Below are 13,635 nucleotides of genomic sequence, written 5' to 3'. Positions count from 1 at the left end.
TCTATGTTGCCTACCTTTTCCCCCAGAATGAAAAACGATTTTACTAAATATAGCTTGCTGGAAAGAAAATTCTCTGTAATTAGGTTTGGTTTTAGTTTGCAAAGTCCAGCTCAGTAGCTTTTAGGCAAAGATCATTTCTCTGCTCTCAGATATTTTGCAGGTGAGAAAAAGGTAGAATATATTTAAAAGTGAACTTTTAATTCATGACGTATCTCCAACTCGTTCTTCTTTAATAATATTCTGTTTTGCCATCTTAAAACATGCAGCAGGAAAGAGCTGCTGCTATGTCTTTAAAAGCCATCCTCAGATCAGTGTGGAGGCAGGCATGTCACTGAAGTGCTTGAATGAGAGCGAGAAGAGGAGGTGGGAGGGGGTGCTCTTGCAGCCTGGGTGTGTGTGAATGTGTGCGTGCGCACGCGCGCACACACATGAGTGTGACTGTTGGCAGAGCTCTAGGTGACATCCCTCTGAACAGCTGGACCATGGACTGCTTCAGAGCTGCTTGTAAGAGCAATTAGCTTGCTAGAGACGCAGCACCAAGGATTGGTAGCGTTTCATTCAAGGGTGAAGGGGGCAGCGGGGACTGTGGGTGGGGGAAGAGGCACAGGTTTCCCAGAAGGAATATCTTCTAGCAAAATTCCGGCAGAACAGATTCTTACAATGAGGTCTCCATTAATAATGTGAGCTCGCTGTTGGTTTAAGTGCAGATCCATCTGGGGTGAGTTTTGGATAATCTATCCTGTTTTTATATAAAAGTCCTTGAACTCCACAGACTGGAGAGGGAAGAAGCTAGAAAGGTAGATAGATATCTTTTGTATCTGGGCCAGTTTACCTATATAATACACGCTAGGGAAATTAAAGAATTGTTCAAGTGTTAAGTTTTGGAGGGGGTCTTGTGGGCATTTTTGTTTGCTGTTTTTTGTCTTTAAAATTAGATTTGCTATAACTTTTACTCCATGCAGATTCTACCTCTTCCATGGTTATTTCAAGTGATGCTTCAGCTTTAGCTTATAAGGATAGTGGTGACCTCTGTTCTCTTTGGTGATGCTGTTGACGCACATTGCAGGAAGCAGGGAATCCCCTATAAATATCCTTCACTGTGTCATTCCACAGCTCTCCACACCCAGCTGGTGAATATGTCTCTCTGTCCTGTGTCTTTATATAACTGTCCCCTAGTCTTTGAATGTAATAAATGTGTTGCCTTTGCTGTGTCTAGGAAGCTTTTTTGAATATGAACATCTTAGAAGAAATTTTTTCAGTCTTTTTAACAAAGCATACCTTTTGACTTGTTAAGGTTGTCATAAGAATTTCCCTGTGGGCTTACTGCATCTTATTTTAGATCACTTGTTTGTTTGTTTCTTATAATTGGCTTGTTTTTGTTTGCTGACCTTGGTTTCTAAAGAGTGCCGAGATGGAATTCCCTCTACCTCCAGTGACGTAGTGATTTTGTTTGCAGTCTTTTTCTTCTAGGGGGGGAGGGGACTGAAAAGGAAGAAGAAACATCATCAGAAGTGGTACATTCTCCTGTCTATGCCTTTATGATAACTGAGTGCATTGAACAGAGCTGAAGGCAAAGTGGAATGTTGTTAATGATAAGGATGCTATTTTGTTTCCGTTTAGAATAGGATGGGTCGGAAGTCAGGATTGCTGAAGCAGCATGCCTGAATTAACCCTATATAACCTACTGCTAATGAATTTTACCTGACGGTTTTTTCTAAATATGAAATGAAAAGGGCTGTAAGCAGGTTTCTGGAACCTAGCATCCATGAGTAATTCTAGATTGAATTTGGAATTTTTCTTATTTGCACTGATCCTGAGCATGCAGTTTGTATGCTGTTTGAGCAGACTTCAAAAAAAGGTAGGTATATAAAATTACTTGCCACTGTAGTTGGAGTAAAATTCTCATTTTGAGTGTATGGAGCTAAAGCAAAGCTTTAGGGAAAAACTGTTAGGTATACTCTTAGGTGTGAACCTAACTTTTCTTTTTTTGGATCGAGTGCTTAGGCTTCCTGCTACTTTTTATGCAACTCCATTTTAATACCACTGATCTCTGGAGGGTTGCCTGCAAAGGTCAGTGTGAAAAATTCAGTAGACTAGAGCCTAGAAAAATTTAAGATTTTCTGTCTGTGGATGTGTTTGGATAGCATATGTGGAAAAGTACCTTTAAGAACTTGCTGTTTTGTTTTCTATCTTGATATTCTTTTTTTTTTTTTTTCTGAAGTTGGAAACAGGGAGGCAGTCAGACAGACTCCCGCATGCACTCGACTGGGATCCACCCGGCATGCCCACCAGGGGGCGATGCTCTGCCCATCTGGGCCGTTGCTCTATTGCAACCAGAGCCATTCTAACGCCTGAGGCAGAGGCCACAGAGCCATCCTCGGCGCCTGGGCCAACTTTGCTCCAATGGAGCCTTGGCTGCGGGAGGGGAAGAGAGAGACAGAGAGGAAAGAGAGGGAGAGGGGTGGAGAAGCAGATGGGCGCCTCTCCTGTGTACCCTGGCCGGAATCAAACGCGGAACTCCTGCACACCAGGCCAATGAGCCAACTGGCCAGGGCCCTGATATTCTTTTCTAGTCTGTGCTTTCATTCTAAGTTATACATGTGAAATGAAAAGAGTAATGTCTGCTTTTCAGTTTACATTATGCAGTCCTATTTTTTATGATTGTTTAATAGTATTAATATATATACAGCCATGAATATTTCCAACTAACAAATTCTAATTTTATTTTGAGAAAAGGAGGGCATAGAGATAATCCTAGGTTAAACCAAGAACCTTCTATAAGAATAACCTATTTAGAAATTTGCCAGAGGCGAGAGCTGTAAGGGTTAAGAGAGATTCCACTGCACCCTTGCATCTTAGCCTTGCAGCAACTATGTGGATAATTTCTTGCTAGCTTTTCAGGCAACCCCTGTGGTGGACAACCCTCATTAATCGTTGCTGGGAGACTGCTCTGACGTCACTGGGAGCAGTTCCCTGTCTGCAGTGAGGACAGGAATAGCCAGCCTTTAAGGGGAAGAAAACGGCTGTGAAATTAAAAGATGAGGGTTTTCTTAACTTGGGTTTCCTTTCATTTGGGAGTGGGTGGGTAGACCTGAAGTCTTTCTTAAGTGTTTCAGTCATTAGCAATGGAAATATTATTAAGAAGTCTTTTTATTTCCAATGAAAGTACATTCTTCTTTTATTAACAAGATTTTTGTTTAAGTTTTTATTTACTGATTTTAGAGAGAGAGAGGGAGTGATATCATAGTTGCTTTACTTTAGTTGTTCATTGATTGCTTCTCATATGTCCCTTGACCAGGCAAGCCCAGGATTCCAACTGGCAACCTCAGCATTCCAGGTCGATGCTCTATTCACTGTGCCACCACAGGTCAGGCGAAAGTGCCTTCTTTTCTAATCTTTGTTTTCTAACTATCAAGGTTTTAAAAAGGTCAAGGGAAGAAAAACTTTTGAAAGGTGTTGGAGAATATGTTAGTTTCTTTTTATCCATCTTTTTTCCACTTTTTTTATCTTTTTAAGGAAGAGAAAAAAATCAAGCACTACGATTGCAAAAGGTGTTTAGCATCACTCTCTTTGGGATAATTAAAAATGTAATATATTGGAAGAAATTTCTGGGGAAATTGACAATGACTATTACTGTGCCTAGAAGTTACTATAGGTACTTCTCTCTGATCTTCTCTCCTAACCTACCCAGACCCACTGCTGCATAGCCTGTTAGGAGCTTATTTTCTGGAAAAGTACAGTGGCTAAATGCTTCAACTCTGGTTTAGGCTGCCTGAGTTCAGTTCCCAGCTATGCTAATTTCTGGTTCTGTGACCTTGGACAAATTACTTAACCGCTCCATTTCTTCATATATAATATATGAAATGGAGATAATAACATCCACCTACAAGGGTTGTTTTGAGGATTTAAAAGAATTAATACAGATAAAGCCTTTAACATAGTTCCTGGTAATCTTAAAGGCTTACTTAGCATTAGCCATTATTATTGGTATTTAGAAATTAAGCAGGGTAATACCATTTATATATTGAGATCACCTGTAATTTTTGAGGAAGCCAGAAGGGATTTTTAAGCCATGCAGGATATTGAGTTTTTAAAATGAATAAAGTGTATCTAAATATTTAAACTTAAATTTGATACTGTTTATCTTTTTAGGAAGTATCTTTTCCAATTGATGCTTACAAACTAAATTGCAAACATGTTTCCTCAAATTAAGAGCTCTCTTTTTTTATGTTTTGAGCTTTTAACTTCTGTAGGTTAAACTTCAGCAGACAGTGGGTCTGCTGAAGGCCCACTGTCAAGGCACATATGAGAAAGCAATCAATGAACAACTAAGGTGTCACAACGATGGCTTGTTGATTCTTTTATTTATTTATTTTTTATTTTCTACCACTGATTCTAATCTACTTTAAAATCTTAGGAGCCAGCCCTGGCCTGGCGTGCAAGGGGTCCCAGGTTCGATTCCCAGCCAGGGCACACAGGAGAAGCGCCCATCTGCTTCTCCACCCCTCCCCCTCTCCTTCCTCTCTGTCTCTCTCTTCCCCTCCCGCAGCGAGGCTCCATTGGAGCAAAGATGACCCGGGCGCTGGGGATGGCTCCTCGGCCTCTGCCCCAGGCGCTAGAGTGGCTCTGGTCGCAACAGAGCGATGCCACGGAGGGGCAGAGCATCGCCCCTGGTGGGCAGAGCGTCGCCCCCCTGGTGGGCATGCCGGGTGGATCCCGGTCGGGCGCATGCAGGAGTCTGTCTGACTATCTCTCCCTGTTTTCAGCTTCGGAAAAATACCAAAAAAAAAAAAAAAAATCTTAGGAGCCTGACCAAGCGGTGGCGCAGTGGATAGAGCATCCAACTAGGATGCGGAGGACCCAGGTTCCAGACCCCGAGGTCGCCAGCTTGAGTGCGGGCTTATTTGGTCTGAGCAAAGCTCACCAGCTTGGACCCAAGGTCACTGGCTTGAGCAAGAGGTTACTTGGTCTGCTGAAGGCCCACTGTCAAGGCACATATGAGAAAGCAATCAATGAACAACTAAGGTGTCACAACGAAAAACTAATGATTGATGCTTCTCATCTCTCTCCGTTCCTGTCTGTCTGTCCCTGTCTATCCGTATCTCTGACTCTCTCTCTGTCTCTGTAAAAAAAAATAAAATCTTAGGAAACTTACCTTTACTGACTCTCTACCTCTAAAACTTTGCATCCTCTGCTTTTTCTCTCTGTGAATTGATATGGTGTTCTTCTTCCATATATTTGTGAAAATATACGATTTTTATAAAGTACTATGTATTAAAAACTCTTTAAATTCTAGTTTTAAAAAACCTAGGATTTTAAATGGACCAAACGTTAAATCACAAATACTATAATGGCCCATATTTCTGTGCCCCTATTTAAATTTTGTATTAAAGATTTAGAGTGGTATTCTGTGGTTTTTCAGGCTTCAGCTTTTAGATTGCTTTCTAAACTACCAAGGCATACTGACGAGCTAGTAAGGTGTGTTAACATTAATGGCAAAAAAAATATCTACCTGTGTAAATTTTTATTCTTTCCATCCTATTAATTATCTTAATCTAGTGAGACTTAAGGAGCATAGCATCTGTATCTTCTCTAGTGGAATATATGGGGAAAGAGAGTCAGTATTTGTAAAAAGGGGCATGAGCTGAAGAAATACACTATAAAGAGTGAGAAGGACTGCCTGGGCAAATGTCCTTAAAGTCCAGGCACTGCCATGGGAGGTGCTAAGTGGACATCATATGTTGCTGGGGGAACAGTTGTGAAACATTTTAATTTGATAATGTCATTGTCCTTGCTTCTAACTGAAGTGAATTAAGGGAGACTTTTTTTAATTTCAAAAATTTCTGAATGTATTTATCCTAGGGAGTTGATGAGAAATGTAAATGAAGATTTAGATACAAAGAAACTCATCACAGCATCATTTTATTATAAAAATTAAAAGCTTTTTAAATACTCAATAATATAAAATAGTTGCCCTGGCCGGTTGGCCCAGTGTATGGACATCTGGGTTCAATTTCCGGTCAGGGCACACAGGAGAAGCGACCATCTGCTTCTCCACCCCTCCCCCTCTCCCTTCTCTCTCTCTATCTCTCTGTTCCCCTACTGTAGCCATGGCTCAGATGAAGCAGGTTGGCCCTGGGTGCTAAGGATGGCTCCATGGCCTCGCCTCAGACGCTAAAATAGTTTGGTTGCTGAGCAACAAAGCAATGGTCCCAGATAGGCAGAGCATCCCCCGGTAGGGGGCTTGCCAGGTGGATTCCAGTCAGGATGCATGTGTGACTCTGTCACTCTGCCTCCCTGTTTCTCACTTAAGAAAAATTAGAAAAATAAAAAGTTAAATTATGGTCTATAGCAGGGGTCGGGAATATTTTTGGCTGAGAGAGCCATGAACGCCACATACTTTAAAATGTAATTTCATGAGAGCCATACAATGACCCGTGTACGTTACGCATTATCCAATTAAAATTTGGTGTTGTTCCGGAGGACAGCTGTGATTGGCTCCAGCCACCCACAACCATGAACATGAGGGGTAGGAAATGAATGGATTGTAATACATGAGGATGTTTTATATTTTTAACATTATTTTTTTTTATTAAAGATTTGCTGCCAGCCAGATGCAGCCAGCAAAAGAACCACATCTGGCTCGTGAGCCATAGGTTCCCGACCCCTGGTCTATAGATAGCTATTAAAATGACTTTGTTAAAAGTAATGATGAGTCTGACTGGTTGTGGAGCAGTGTATAGAGGACCAATCTGGGACACTAAGGACGCAAGTTCAAAACCCTGAAGTTGCTGGCTTGAACGTGGGCTCATCTGGCTTGAATGCAGGCTCACCAGCTTGAGTGTGGGATCATCATGACCCCACATGACCCCATGGTCACTGGCTGACTTGAGCAAGGGGTCACTGGCTTGGCTGCCCCCCCACACACACTGTCAAGGCACCTATGAGAAGCAATCAATGAACAACTAAAGTGATGCAACTAGGAATTGAGGCTTCTTATCTCTGTCCCTTCCTTTCTCTCTTGCTAATACATATATATATATATATTCTCTATATAATGTAAATTACATAAAAATTATTAGGTGTAGAAACATATCCAATATAGATACAACAAATTCTATACATATTGGAAAACAAAGTTTAGAAAAATATATCTCAAAACATTGCTGATATAGGCCCTGGCCGGTTGGCTCAGTGGTAGAGCGTTGGCCTGGCGTGCAGAAATCCCGGGTTCGATTCCCGGCCAGGGCACACAGGAGAGGCGCCCATCTGCTTCTCCACCCCTCCCCCTCTCCTTCCTCTCTGTCTCTCTCTTCCCCTCCCGCAGCGAGGCTCCATTGGAGCAAGGATGGCCCGGGCGCTGGGCGCTGGGGATGGCTCCTTGGCCTCTGCCCCAGGTGCTGGAGTGGCTCTGGTCGCGGCAGAGGGATGCCCCGGAGGGGCAGAGCATCGCCCCCTGGTGGGCGTGCCGGGTGGATCCCGGTGGGGCGCATGCGGGAGTCTGACTGTCTCTCCCCATTTCCAGCTTCGGAAAAATAAAAAAACAAAACATTGCTGATATTAATAGCATTTATCTAGGAGTTATAGATTATGGGTGATTTTCTTATATGTGTATATGTTTTCTGTAAGTATAAAAAAGCCTATAGTACTTTTCTAACCATAAAACAATAAGGATTTTTAAAATCCTTACTGTTAGTATCAAAGTAAATTTTTAAAATGTGTTATGGTGAAGATATATATATGATGATTTATATAAATCCCCGAGGATAGTGTTTGGAGCAGAGTACAGGCTAAGTGATAGCTGCTGCTGCTGTTAATTATTTAAGGAAAATAGCCTCCTGAGATCCAAACCTGCGGCTTTTATACTGAGAAAATATCCTATTCATGTAGCTTCTTGTCCTTCTGAGATCAATGAATATACTCTCCTATGCATGCAATACTGGCACAGACTCTTTTTTTTTTTTTTTACTTTATCAAGTGAGAGGCAGGGAAGCAGAGACAAACTCTCACATGTGCCCTGACCAGGATCCACCCGGCAAACCCACTAGGGATCTATCCTCTGCCTGTCTGGGGCAGCTGAGCCATCCTCAGCGCCTGGGGCCAAATTACTAGAACCATTCAAGCCAAAGCTACCAGAGAGCAAGAGAGGAGAAAGAAGTGGGGAGGGATGGAGAAGCAGATAGTAATTTTTCCTGTGTGCCCTGACCAGGAGTTGAACCTGGGACTTCCACATGCCAGGCCGACTCTACCACTGAGCCAACCAGCCAGGGATGGTGCAGACTGTTTAAAAAATAAAAAGGTTGCCTGACCAGGCAGTGGTACAGTGGATAGAGTGATGGCCTGGGATGCTGAGGATCCAGGTTTGAAACCCCCGGGGTCACTGGCTTGAGCCTTAGCTCATCGGGCTTGGGCATGGGATCATAGACATGACCCCACAGTCACTGGCTTGAGCCCAATGTCCCTGACTTGAGCAAGGGGTCACTGGCTCTGCTGGACACCCCCCCCCCAAGGCACGTATGAGAAAGCAACCATTGAACAAATAAGGCACTGCAGCTATGAGTTGATGCTTCTCATCTCTCTCCCTTCCTATCTGTGTCTCTCTCTCACTCTTGCTAAAACAATAAAAGAAAAAGTTTATAGGACTAGAGTGAAGTGTTTTGTTTTTCTTTTATGAAGGTAATAGAGGAAACTGATGTAGAGAGAGGCCTACTCTGATTTTCTTTGCAGTGACATTTTATTTTAGCTTTGATATAATTTATGGCTCTCACTACAAGTTGTTTTTACCCTCCTTTTTGGATTGTCTCCTTAAGAATTCTTGGGAAACGATGAAACAGGTAAGGTTTTTGCTGTTTTAGGAATTTCTGGTACTCTGTTGCTTCTCGTTATTCTGCCCTATGGATTGGATCCCTGGAATTCAGTACTGACAAGAGATGTAGACTTCTATCTACTTTGAGTGCGTTTGGAAACAGATGTGCATGTAAGAAACTACTCCAGCATGTGAAAAACATACTGAAAATACACATGTTGATGGCTGTTTTTATTGGGCAGTAGTGTCAGATATTCTTAACATTGACTGTTTATTCTTCATATTCAATATAATTCTTATAATAATTCTTAATATCTGTCTTCTACATTAAATACATATGTACAATAGTAAATAGTCATAGAAAAATGACTGTAGTCTATTAAAACCCTTGTACCTGAGACCATTTTCTCTTCTATAATGCACAATATTGTGAATGTACTTAATGTCACTGAACTGTATACTTAAAAATGATTAAAACAAAAAACAGTGTAAGCCAGACAAAAATGTAGTTTTCAAGCTAATTTTAACACTGACATCTCAGATTCTACTTCCCATCATTAGTTTACCAGCATACACTACACTGCTCACAAAAATTAGGGGATCAGGGAACATGCAGATACTCCAGTACTTTCAGCCTTTTGTATGGTGCATTTTCACCAATGAAATAAAAGTTGGTTTTGCATCTCATTTGCATAATTGAACAACTTTCTTTGACTTGTTTGCTTTTTGATGTTCTGGTTTAATAAAAGAAAATCATATACTTTTTTATCATTTCATATAAATTTTTAAATATCCCCTAATGTTTGTGAGCAGTAGAAAGTGGGGACCAAAGCTATTTGTTGCAGCCAGAGATAATTACATAAATTATTGGTGAAAAGCATGCCAGGAAAGTGGAATACATTATAAGTCAGGTGTATTTTAGAATGTTAACGAACACCATCGGGGAGAATGATGAGTTCTTTTTCTAATATCTTCATCTAATTTGTAATTATCTTTTCTTGGAGGAGGTCTGTAGCTGTGGGAAAAGCAATGGGGGCATATGGTATGTGGTGAAAGAATGTATTATTTCTTCATTTGGACATACTTTTTCTCTAAGTATAGTGGAGGAGAGAGTAGGGAAGGGAGTATAGAGAAGAGGACAGATATCGTAGCATTGACTGTATGACCTGTGATTTGAGAATTTGAAGAATAAGAGCCAGACATGTGTTTTAATACTCATTTTAGCCTGACCTATGGTGCCGCAGTGGACAAAGCATTGACCTGGAACACTGAGGTCCTCTGTTTGAAACCCTGGGCTTGCCAAGTCAAGGCACAAAAGGGAGTTCATGCTCTCTGCTCCTCCTCCCCTTTTTTTTCTCTCTCCTCTTAAAATGAAGAAATAAATATTTTTAAAAATTGTAATATTTCAAAAATAGTTATAGACAACTTACAAAGGTTAACAATCTTAAATTAAAACTTTTAGCTCTGTATATTGTGTGATGGGAAGCTTCAATATTTTGATTTTAGGTAGGCAGCAATCCTCATACTCATCCCTCAGTTTGCTGGTATTAGTTTTTCACAGTTCAAGGATTTCTGAATTTCTCTACTGAAATGAAACAAGGCAAAATCTCCCGAGTTTCAAAGATCCCTTGTTTGTTTTTTCTTCTTTTTTTTTTTCTTTGCATTTTTCTGAAGTTGGAAACAGGGAGGCAGACAGACTCCCGCATGCGCCCGACCGGGATCCACCCGGCATGCCCACTAGGGAGTGATGCTCTGCCCATCTGGGGCATTGCTTCGTTGCAACCAGAGCCACTCTAGCGCCTGAGGCAGAGGCCACAGAGCCATCCTCAGTGCCCGGGCCAACTTTGCTCCATTGGAGCCTTGGCTGCGGGAGGGGAAGAGAGAGACAGAGAGGAAGGAGGGGGGAGGGGTGGAGAAGCAGATGGGCATTTCTCCTGTGTGCCCTGGCCGGGAATCGAACCTGGGACTCCTGCACGCCAGGCCGATGCTCCACCACTGAGCCAACTGGCCAGGGCCCCTTGTTTTTTAATTTTTTATTGATTGATTTTTTATTTAGAAATTAAATTTAATGGGGTGACATTGGTCAATAAAAGTACATAGGTTTCAGGTAAATATTTCTATAGCATATGAACTGTTGATTGCATTGTATGCCCATCACCCAAAGTCAAATCATTTTCGGTCACTGTATATTTGTCTCTCTTTTTGTGTGTGTGTGTATGACAGAGACAGAAAGAGGGACAGACAGACAGACAGGAGGGAGAGAGATGAGAAGCATCGATTCTTCCTCTCGGCACCTTAGTTTGTCATTGATTGCTCTCCCACACGTGCCCCAACCAGGGGGCTACAGCAGACCGAGTAAACCCTTGCTCAAGCCAGCAACCTTGGGCTCAAGCTGGTGAGCCTTGCTCAAACCAGATGAGCCAGTGCTCAAGCCAGCAACCTCGAAGCCTCAAAACTGGGTCCTCCAAGTCCCAGTCCAGCACTCCATCCACTGCACCACGACCTGGTCAGGTTATTTGTCTCTCTCTCCTCTCCTCTCCCACAACTCCCTCCCACTGTTAACCACTTCACTTTTATCTATGTCCATTAGGGAGATCCTTTGTTATTTGCATAGATTCATTGTCATTGCTTTGACCTTTTCTCCACCATTCATTCTTAGTAAATCAGAGTGGCAGCATTTCTTTTTATTATTATTGATTTTGGGGGGGGGTGAAGTGATAAAGAAAGAAAAACATCAATTTGTTGTTCCACTTATTTATACACTCATTGGTTGATTCTTGTATGTGCCCTGAATAGGGACCAAACCCACAACATTGGTATGTGGAGATGACACTAACCAACTGAGCTACCCAGCCAAGGCCCAGAATAGCAGCATTTCTTATTTGTCTATAGAGCTATTTGACAAAATTTATAGCAGTTTCTGTGGGAAATGATTTATTTTTAAAAAAAATAAGGGGGCCTGACTAGGCGGTGGCGCAGTGGATAGAGCCTCGGACTGGGATGCGGAAGGACCCAGGTTCGAGACCCCGAGGTCACCAGCTTGAGCGCAGGCTCATCTGGTTTGAGCAAAAGCTCACTGGATTGGACCCAAGGTCACTGGCTCGAGCAAGGGGTCACTTGGTCTGCTGAAGGCCCATGGTCAAGGCACATATGAGAAAGCAATCAATGAACAATTAAGTGTTACAAAGCACAACGAAAAACTAATGATTGATGCTTCTCTTCTCTCCACTCCTGTCTGTCTGTCCCTGTCTATCCCTCTCTCTGACTCTCTCTCTGTCTCTGTTAAAAAATAAATAAATAAAAACCATGATCTTTAAAAAAAAGATAAATAAATAAAATAAGGGCCCTTAATTTTTTAAGGTTTGCTCAGTGGTAGGGTGTTGGTCCAGTATGTGGAAGTCCCGGATTTGATTCCCTGCCAGGGCACACAAAAGAAGCGCCCATCTGCTTCGCCACCCCTCCCCCCCTCCTTTCTCTCTGTCTCTCTCTTCTCCCCCTGCAGCCAAGGCTCCATTGGAGCAAAGTTGGTCAGGGCGCTGAGGATGGCTCCATGGCTCCGCCTCAGGTGCTAAAATGGTTCTGGTTACAACGGAGCTACGGCCCAGATAGGTAGAGCATCGCCCCCTAGTGGGTGTGCCCGGTGGATCCTGGTCAGGTACATGTGGGAATCTGTCTCTCTGCCTCCTTGCTTCTCACTTCAGAAAAATACAAATAATAATAATAATAAATAAATTTTAAAAAATAAGAAAAGTAAGGGGAATCTCATAGCTCTTAGTGATAGAGTCTGTTGCCATGAAGTCCTGGATCAAATTGGCTGATCTGGGGGCCAATGAGCAGATAGAACAATAGAACATAAACATATTATCATTTAATCTTGCAGAATTATTTACTCAGTGATATATGACATTAATACCATAACTATATATAGAGCTATGAAATAAAATGTTTCAGGAATGGTATATAGTGTTTTTCAGAATTTGATATTTACTATAAACACTATAATAATTATCTTCTTAATGTGATTTGATTGGAAGAAGATGTGGTAGAAAATATCTATCACCTATTGGGGAATCAAGCTGCTACTGCAGTCAGTTAGGCTTATGCCAAGTCTAAGTCAAACTCTGGCTTAGACCAGAGGAGATTTGTCTTTATATCTGAAGTGGCCTTGCTTATTTTGGTAGCTTTAAAACTGAGTCAGGAGTTGGCAGCTTTTTCTTAGCTTGTTTTTCCTTCTTTCTCTTTCACTCCGATATGGTAGATCCCTGATGATGTTACATTTATCTATCACTTGGTCTGGAGCAGCTTCTTAGCTGAAATTGCTTCTATGTTTTGTATTGTCACTTCCCTAGCTTGTTCATCTTTATTGACATAGGTCTAGGAGATTCCACTCAGCTCACTGTCAGTTCCTTGTCATAGCAGACCATAGCATGTATCTTCTCCTGTACCTTATTGCTTTAGAGACTGAGAATAATTCATTCATACAAAGAAAATTCCCCCTGTAGATTTTATAAATGGAAAAATCAAGAGTTATTATGTTTCTTATGTTTTACATCAGGGATACTTGAGAAATTATGGTAGGTTTTGTTTTCTTCCCCTCCAATGCTCCCATGCTAGGCTTGAAGGGTTGAAAGAGACTCAGGAAGTCCAAGAGTTTGTCCCCCTCTTTTGAGCTGTTGGAACATCTATGAGTGAGATGTCAATTTTTCATTATACCATTGCCTTCTGTCCCAGAGGAAAACTAAGAAAGCAACTTCAGATTTATCTATTAAGCAAAGAGGTACAAAAGTCTGTTTAGTATCTGAATGAGTAACTTTTTGTGGGGGAGGCCT

At 41.7% G+C, this 13,635-nt stretch overlaps 1 protein-coding gene across 43 annotated transcripts in view; it reads left to right on the top strand.

Moving 5' to 3' along the window:
- R3HDM2 (R3H domain containing 2) overlaps positions 1-13,635 on the top strand; it is a 240,913-nt gene that overhangs the window by 160,945 nt on the left and 66,333 nt on the right. The window contains exon 1 of one of the 43 annotated variants that reach the window (XM_066258776.1): positions 8,956-8,977. The exons of the other annotated variants lie outside the window; for them this stretch is intronic. The gene's annotated coding sequence lies outside the window, so the exon portion shown is untranslated. Of the gene's footprint in view, positions 1-8,955; positions 8,978-13,635 lie in introns of those variants that run through there. 43 annotated transcript variants of the gene reach the window in all.

This window comes from Saccopteryx bilineata, chromosome 2 (assembly GCF_036850765.1).
Source record: "Saccopteryx bilineata isolate mSacBil1 chromosome 2, mSacBil1_pri_phased_curated, whole genome shotgun sequence".
NCBI lineage: Eukaryota > Metazoa > Chordata > Mammalia > Chiroptera > Emballonuridae > Saccopteryx > Saccopteryx bilineata.
The sequence above is the reverse complement of the archived record's forward strand: the minus strand, read 5'-3'. Positions and strand labels throughout refer to the sequence as shown.